The sequence below is a fragment of the Saccostrea cucullata genome, unplaced genomic scaffold (assembly GCF_032062105.1).
Source record: "Saccostrea cucullata isolate Sc308-1 unplaced genomic scaffold, CSIRO_AGI_Scuc_v1 ctg2823, whole genome shotgun sequence".
NCBI lineage: Eukaryota > Metazoa > Mollusca > Bivalvia > Ostreida > Ostreidae > Saccostrea > Saccostrea cuccullata.
Window position 1 is genome coordinate 258 of NW_026934907.1, and position 7,314 is coordinate 7,571.

The 7,314-nt window shown below is 36.5% G+C and overlaps 1 pseudogene; it reads right to left on the reverse strand.

Moving 5' to 3' along the window:
• Window positions 1–1,312: 1,312 nt before the first annotated feature.
• Window positions 1,313–3,262, reverse strand: LOC134241525 (uncharacterized; annotated as a pseudogene).
• Window positions 3,263–7,314: the final 4,052 nt, after the last annotated feature.

A 7,314-nucleotide genomic window follows, 5' to 3' on the forward strand; every position in this document is an offset into this window, starting at 1 on the left:
TCCTATACTGAGGAATAATAAATTAAACAAATGTAAATATATAATGTGCCATCTTTACTGGCCAAGTGGCTATTACTCGTTAGCGTCAAATAGTTGTGAGCAGCTTGGCAAAGTTGGTTTAAAATGAAAATTTCCTCCTTAACCATTGGTACATGTATCAGTTTTTAGCCGGGCTTATTGCTCAAAGAGCAATTGCCGGCTTATGTCATCCTGATCAAGGCAGGAAGTTGACCCCACAGTCGCCATTTTAAAGTTACGTGCAAAAATATAGTTCTTACTCTCAACAGCTTTTGAGATAATACAAACGCTAAATAAAACAACAAAAATAAAACGAAGTTTAATCTATATAAATAAACATTAGTAGTAATGACTTTGAAAACCTCAGTCCTAAGTTCATTAGCGTAAGGATTTTTGATAACCAGTGTTATTAGTTCTCTACACATACGACGTAAAGCAGGAGAGGGAACCAGACTGGCCTGTTTGTTTTCATTCAGCTGCAGTACCAGATTAATTATGATTCTGACAAACTCGGACTGTGGTATTAGAATTGAAAAACTCACTGTCAGTGTCTTATCATTTATATTGATAGTTTTAAAATAATTTTTTCATCAAAATATAAACGTGATTCGAATGTAAGAAATTCATTCTTCTCTGTAAATGAGCCCGGCTCTCTGTACTTCTGAGTACTTTGATTTTAAATTTCAACAATGTTTTACTTTTTTAATAATATGGAGATAAGGAATAATATTCAAGCTGAAAAGTCCAATCAAACATTGCAAATCATAAGCAACGCAACCATGAATCTCTATACATGTAGCATAAGAGTTCGGATCAGGCCAGGCATCATAAAACTTAGACCAGCTCAAAATCTTATCTCTATCTCCCCTTCTTCACTATTGATTCCATTAGTTAAAGTTAGACTGAGATCACAAGTTAACTCGTCTGAGTTTTATGGCTCCCAACCAGGTGCCATAGAGGATAAAATATCCCTTGCCGAGTGTTCATGTACTCAATGTTATGATCGGGGAAGATCGGGAAAAAAACGTAGGAAATTCGCTGCAAAGAACAATGGCTTAACAATTAAAGTCCATAAACATTTGAAGTAAATGGGACAGCAGGGTCAATCTATTCCAGTCCACCCTGGTCCCTTAACCAGTGCTATACATATATTCATCGATCATTGTGCATATCTACCGGTAAATAACATTTATAAGTTGTGTATATTTTAATGTTTTTTGTTACTTGAGTAATAAGCAAAATTAATTTTTTAAAAAAAGTAGTCATACAGGAAATTGCTGTTTATACCTTCTATTTATTTAGTGCAAACAACAAATGTAAGATATCTGTTGTTGTGAAAGGGAGGGCAAGCTAAGAGTACCACAACCAGCTCTCACTGGATAAAATACTATCCCGTCATGGTCATCCTGTCCCGCCGTCAAGATCTCAGGGTGCTCGTCCAAACATGTATATTGGGTGGCAGTTTTATGAGCGTAGGAACCAGCCACGAGATCTCCGTGATACTGCATACTCCAGCCATCATAACAGGAGGATTTTCCGGGAATCATTAAAACAGTAGATTCTACAGTGCTTCGGCAAACTAGACAAGGGACATCATTGCCAACTTCTGGGCCAAATTCCTTTGTGTCGTATTCTGCGCCATACATATAGGCATGGCCTGAAGAAAATTTCGTTGTGAGGTCAGGGTCACGAGGAAGGCAAACAAAATCAGCAGCCGCACCTTGGTGGTCATACCAGGAACCGCCAGCGAATCCTAGAATGGAATGTACAAAAAAAAAAGAAAAAGAATTCAAAGGATATAAATAGTAACTTATACGACACGGTACACCTTCATTTGCAGCTACATATACACGTATAATTGTACTCTCTGTCTCGAGGTTGTAAAAGTATTTAGGCAATAAATTGCATTTTACACCGATATTCATTTTTGCAGTGATTTATTGTATAAATGTATATTATAGACGTCGGAAGCGTCGAAATTTGTGTCCAAAGGGGGAGGGGGGGTGGTTTACCAACAAAAAAAGGTAAATCTTCATTTTCGATGCCTACATTATGACTATCCATGTCAAAAAAGTGGGGCGGAGGGCTAAGACCCCCCCCCCGCCTCCTACCCCCGGTTCCAACTTCCGACGCAAACGTACATTTAGGGATATCATATTCAAAATGAAATCATCAAAAAGACCCAGTTAATAATTGATACAATGTATGATTAAATTTCTACCAGAGTAAACAAGCTCAGTGTTATTTCCTGGACAAACTTTCCGTCCCCATCAAACAAATATTCCGCCAGCTGCAACATTGAAACAAAAAATATATAATTAGTTTACGTCACCAAACTGATTCCAAACGCAAGAACAGGTACAGATAATGATTAATTTTATAAATGAGGTTGGCTACTGGAAAACTGATGATAGAGAATTTTCTACGTAAAAACAGTCTTACAAAATCATGAACGGTGAATATTTTATATATACACCTTACCTGCGTATGCTACATGTACTAAGGAGGTACATGTAGCCATTTTTTGAGTTTTGACTGTTTTTATACCAGTTGGTACTTGCAAACGATCGTTTTATACTACTTATTCTCTATTTGTACCCTCCGCAATCACGTATTAGGACAGGGAATGATTTCTCCGCTTGACACTTCATTTCCAAACCCTTTATTACCAGGGGTCTAGGTTTTCGTTTGTTAACAGGATTCATGAGATTTATCAACTTGTTATCTCCACTTCAATATCTGTATACAGGGTTATTTTCGCCCCGTGTTATTTTCGCCCTTTTGCACTTGCGAACTACGTTGCCCCGTTTTAAATTCGCCCAGTCATAGTTTTGTTTAAGAAATTATGCTGTGTAATTTGAGTTCGCACCGTTTTAAATTCGCACAATCAGGAAGAGGGCGAAAGGGGCGAAATCAAAAACGGGGACGAAAATTTCCCTGTATACGGTATATTCTTTATATATCAGTTTTAATATGCGTAAATTCATACCATACGTTTTGGTCAGCAAAGTGTTATACTTCGTTGTCAGCTCAGAATATTTAGTCATAATTTCCTGAACTTTTCTCTCCAAGGCTTGAATCTAAGAGTGAATCAGGTCCGGATCATTGAGTAAAATCCTTTTTTCACTATTTGCTTGCAATGACCTAAACATTAGAAATAAGCACAAGAACGCAGTTCCAAACATTGTTGTTTAGGGCTCTTTTCACAGTGTATGAGGTAATATTTTTTATCTAATATTACATGACGTGGCGTACTAAATCAGTTTCAAAGCCTATGACATAATAAAATTTCTGCGAGCGCTAAAATTATGTATGTAAACGTATGTTTTTATACTGAAATTAGATAGGAAATGTTCTTTCTTCTTGTTTCAATTTAAATTTGACACACCAGTTGCACCAAAAAGAGACTTTATGAACGATCATTTTTATATTAATTTTATATTTATTGCTGTTGTAACGTCCCAATTGATATTTTTCTCTTCCTTTTTATAAGCATAAACCAGTAGAGCTACTGTCTTGTCCGACAGTTCTGATTCAGTTACTATTAACTATATTTAACTATAATAACTTTATAACCTTTTTGTAGGGGGTAATAGGGTCTGTTTATCATGCAACCCCCGTCAAGTCCTAGATTCAACAGAAAAAATAGTGTTCATGCAAATTTCTGTTAATTATATGTATTAAGATATTCCAGGAATGAAGACTGATAAAAAGACTGAAGTCCACTGTTAATCATATGTATTGAGATATTCCAGGAATAAAGACTGATAGAAAGACTGAAGTTCACAAGCTTGGAGAAGGAGTATTGGGATAAAATAGTACTCGAACGTGATATATCAAGTAAATATACATGTAGTACATTAATGAAAACTTCTCGATTTGCTAAACAAACAATTCTTATTAAATACTACCAGGAAATGGGTAAGAATGAGGTTTGATTTCTAACAGTTTATTTTACAATTGCCTGATCCTTTCTCTGATGTTTGAGACATCCATGTTCCCTCTGCTCAAACATTGGTAATGCTTTATGGATTTTTAAACTTGAATACTGATCTGCATATATTTTATACATAAACAAATTATTCGTTGGATCCCTCATCGAATAAGCTAGCAATGTAGTTTTGTTGAAGTTTTCACTTTCCCTAAACAACATAAACTTGCGTGTGGCACCGTGATAAGGGCGGTTGCTTTAGGGTAGGATTAATCATTACGTCGCGGATTCGAATCCCACTTTGGAAAGAGCAGACCAGTTCTTCGAGTGATACCGTGTAAACTGCTCTTACACACAAGTTAAATTCTTAACACATATACGTACGAACAAACGCACAAAAAAGGTAACAAAATGTTTTCTTTGTTGTATAACGACCCTCTCCAGAATTAGAGGCAGGGGATGCTCACTACTCAATGGCACCTGATCCCACTTCTAATGTTTTAGAGGTCCGGATTTGCTTTGTATTGTTTTAAGGACCATTGGTTCTACGCCACCACTTGCCGGTGGAGAGCTGCAAGTTTTGTCCTACACTTAGCTATCAGGGCAATTGGGCCGTGAGGGATCTTTTTCGTGCCAACACCCACTGCGACTCGGGGTCTTGGTTTACACGTGTACGATTCGTCTCCACGTCCTCCAGTGGCATTCGGAGCCGCGACGTAAAGATCAAATTTAACACTGCAACTCGTAAAACAGACACTCTTACCACTGCGCCGTAAATAGAGGGAGAACATCAAATAAAATTCTTATAATCAGGGGGGGGGGGGGATACCTCACTTAGTAGTAACTTCGTCAATAAACTCTAAACGGTCTAATTTATATTTTTTTGGCAGAAAATCAAAGGATTATATCTAACATTCAAATAAGAGACTATTATATCGGATTAAGATTCTGTAATAGCTTTGTCATCAACTTCAGAACTCGAAATACAATTCCATTTTGCATTAGACGACAAAATCCGCAGACGAAATATCTGATAGCCATCAATCTGCCCGACGCTTATTGAAGAGGAATGGATTTTCTTTTCTCAAGGCGTGATAATGGTGGATTTCAAATTTATTAATAATCTCATCAATGTCAAACATAGCCATACATACGTGCTTTGTGGGATTTGATATTATGTGACAAAATGAGTTCCAGTCAAGTTTTGACCTTGTCCTTTATCTTTAAATCTTAATGCATCTTCAATTCTTCAATTCTTATGGTTCCATACATGTCATATTTTGGAAAAAAATGTTATAATCTGTAGCAAGAGTTCCATTTTGTCAATAAGTTATTGAGATAGCTTAAATTGAATAACGCTAACAGTTTATTCCATATATTTACATTATAAATCGCTTAATTTTTTTTCTTGCTAAAATGTGTTTACCCAGTTTGAAGGACATTAAAATGCTTTATTTGCTTCTTACTAAAAAAATCAACATAAAGTATAAATATAATGAATAGTTATTCAGATCAAAAGTTAAACTAGAGGTACTGTGAGCAATGAGCTCACTAAATGATACCCCCCGCCTCCCATATGAATATACTGGCAGTATCCATGTTTTGCTCTGGAAAATCCAAAATATATGTCAGATCAAAAAGTAAAATAGGAGGTGCACAATGGCAATATGTAATAAAGATTCTGTGAAAGTTTCATCAAATTTCCTTCAGTGGTATGAGAGGAGTTGCGGATAAGAGATGGGCACCCCAAAGCGTAACAGACGGACGGACGGACGGAAATACCGATTACTATATACCCTCCCGCTTTTCAAGCGGGGGGTATAATGAAACAAAAGACAGTGAAAGCAGAGTAAACACAGCCTTCTGAAAACACCATAGGAAGAACCAGGTGCCCTGAAGGAGGAAGTGTTCCCTGACGAGCGCTAACATTGTCACGTGTTTCTTGTCCGCGTTTGTTCTGCTCCTGTTCTGTATCGTTTATTGGATTTTTTATCTTGAATATTGTTCATTTTATCAATATGTTTTATTTATCAGAAAATCAGAACAAAATCTAAAGACAAGTAATCAATGTCATTTTTAATTGTGTTATTATTATAGGTATTACGTATCTTTTTAATTTACCGAAAATTTCGGCAAAATTGATAGGTATGCGAACTCCTGTGATCTGAGTAAAACATTTTTGAGAGGGACGTTAAACAACATACAACCAATCACAAACATACAATCAATCCTCTTGTAGAAAATTTCAAAATTTTCGAATACTCGTCTATGTACAAGTCGGACCTAGACATATTTGGTTCAATATTAAAACTAGAGGTACTGTGAGCGATGAGCTCACTAAATGATACCCCCCGCCTCCATATAGTTAAAATGGCAAAGTCCATGTTTTGCTGTGGCCGGAAAACCCAAAATATGTGTCGGATCAAAAAGTAAAATAGGAGGTGCACAATGGCAATATGTAATAAAGATTCTGTGAAAGTTTCATCAAATTTCATTCAGTGGTATGAGAGGAGTTGCGGATAAGAGATGGGTACCCCAAAGCGTAACAGACGGACGGACGGAAGGACGTACAGACGTAATTAACGATTACTATATACCCTCCCGCTTTTCAAGCTGATTTTACCAGGCCTGTTCCCCTGGCTGTGGTTTTGCTAGATAGTAGACAGGGACACTGGGAATCTCGTGAATCTATTCATGCGCGTCACTAATTAGATGACGAAGTATTTGACTATTGAAGTGGACAACAACATTGTCCTCCAATTTCGTGCTTGTGCCCACGTGGCATATAACCAGAAGTCTCTGTCGAGACTGTAGCTCTACTGATTTGTACTTATAACAAAGGATGAGAAAAGAAGCCATTGCCATCAGACCAAAACTGTAGAAGGAGTAGCGTTTTAACGGAATTTCACGGACATTTCTATTTTTAGTAACAATGGCAACACTGTTCATTGAAATCAAAAACCGATGCACTATTTTATGTATCTTACTGTAGTCTACTTGTGTGCCCAGTAATATTAAGATCAGACCGAAACTGTAGAAGATGTAGCGTTTTAAGGGAATTTCACAGAAAATTCTATTTTTAGTAACCATGGCAAAAATGTTAATCGAAATAAAAAACCGATGCACTATTTTATGTATCTTAGTGTAGTTTACTTGTATTTCAAGTAATATTGAAATCAGACCAAAATTGTAGAAGGAGTAGCGTTTTAGAGGAATTTCACAGAAAATTCTATTTTTAGTAACCATGGCAACACCTCGTCGAAATCAAAATCCGAAGTATTAATCTATGTATCTTAGTGTAGTCTACTTGTGTGCCAAGATGTAGAAGATGTAGCGTTTTAAGGGAATTTCACAGAAAATTCTAT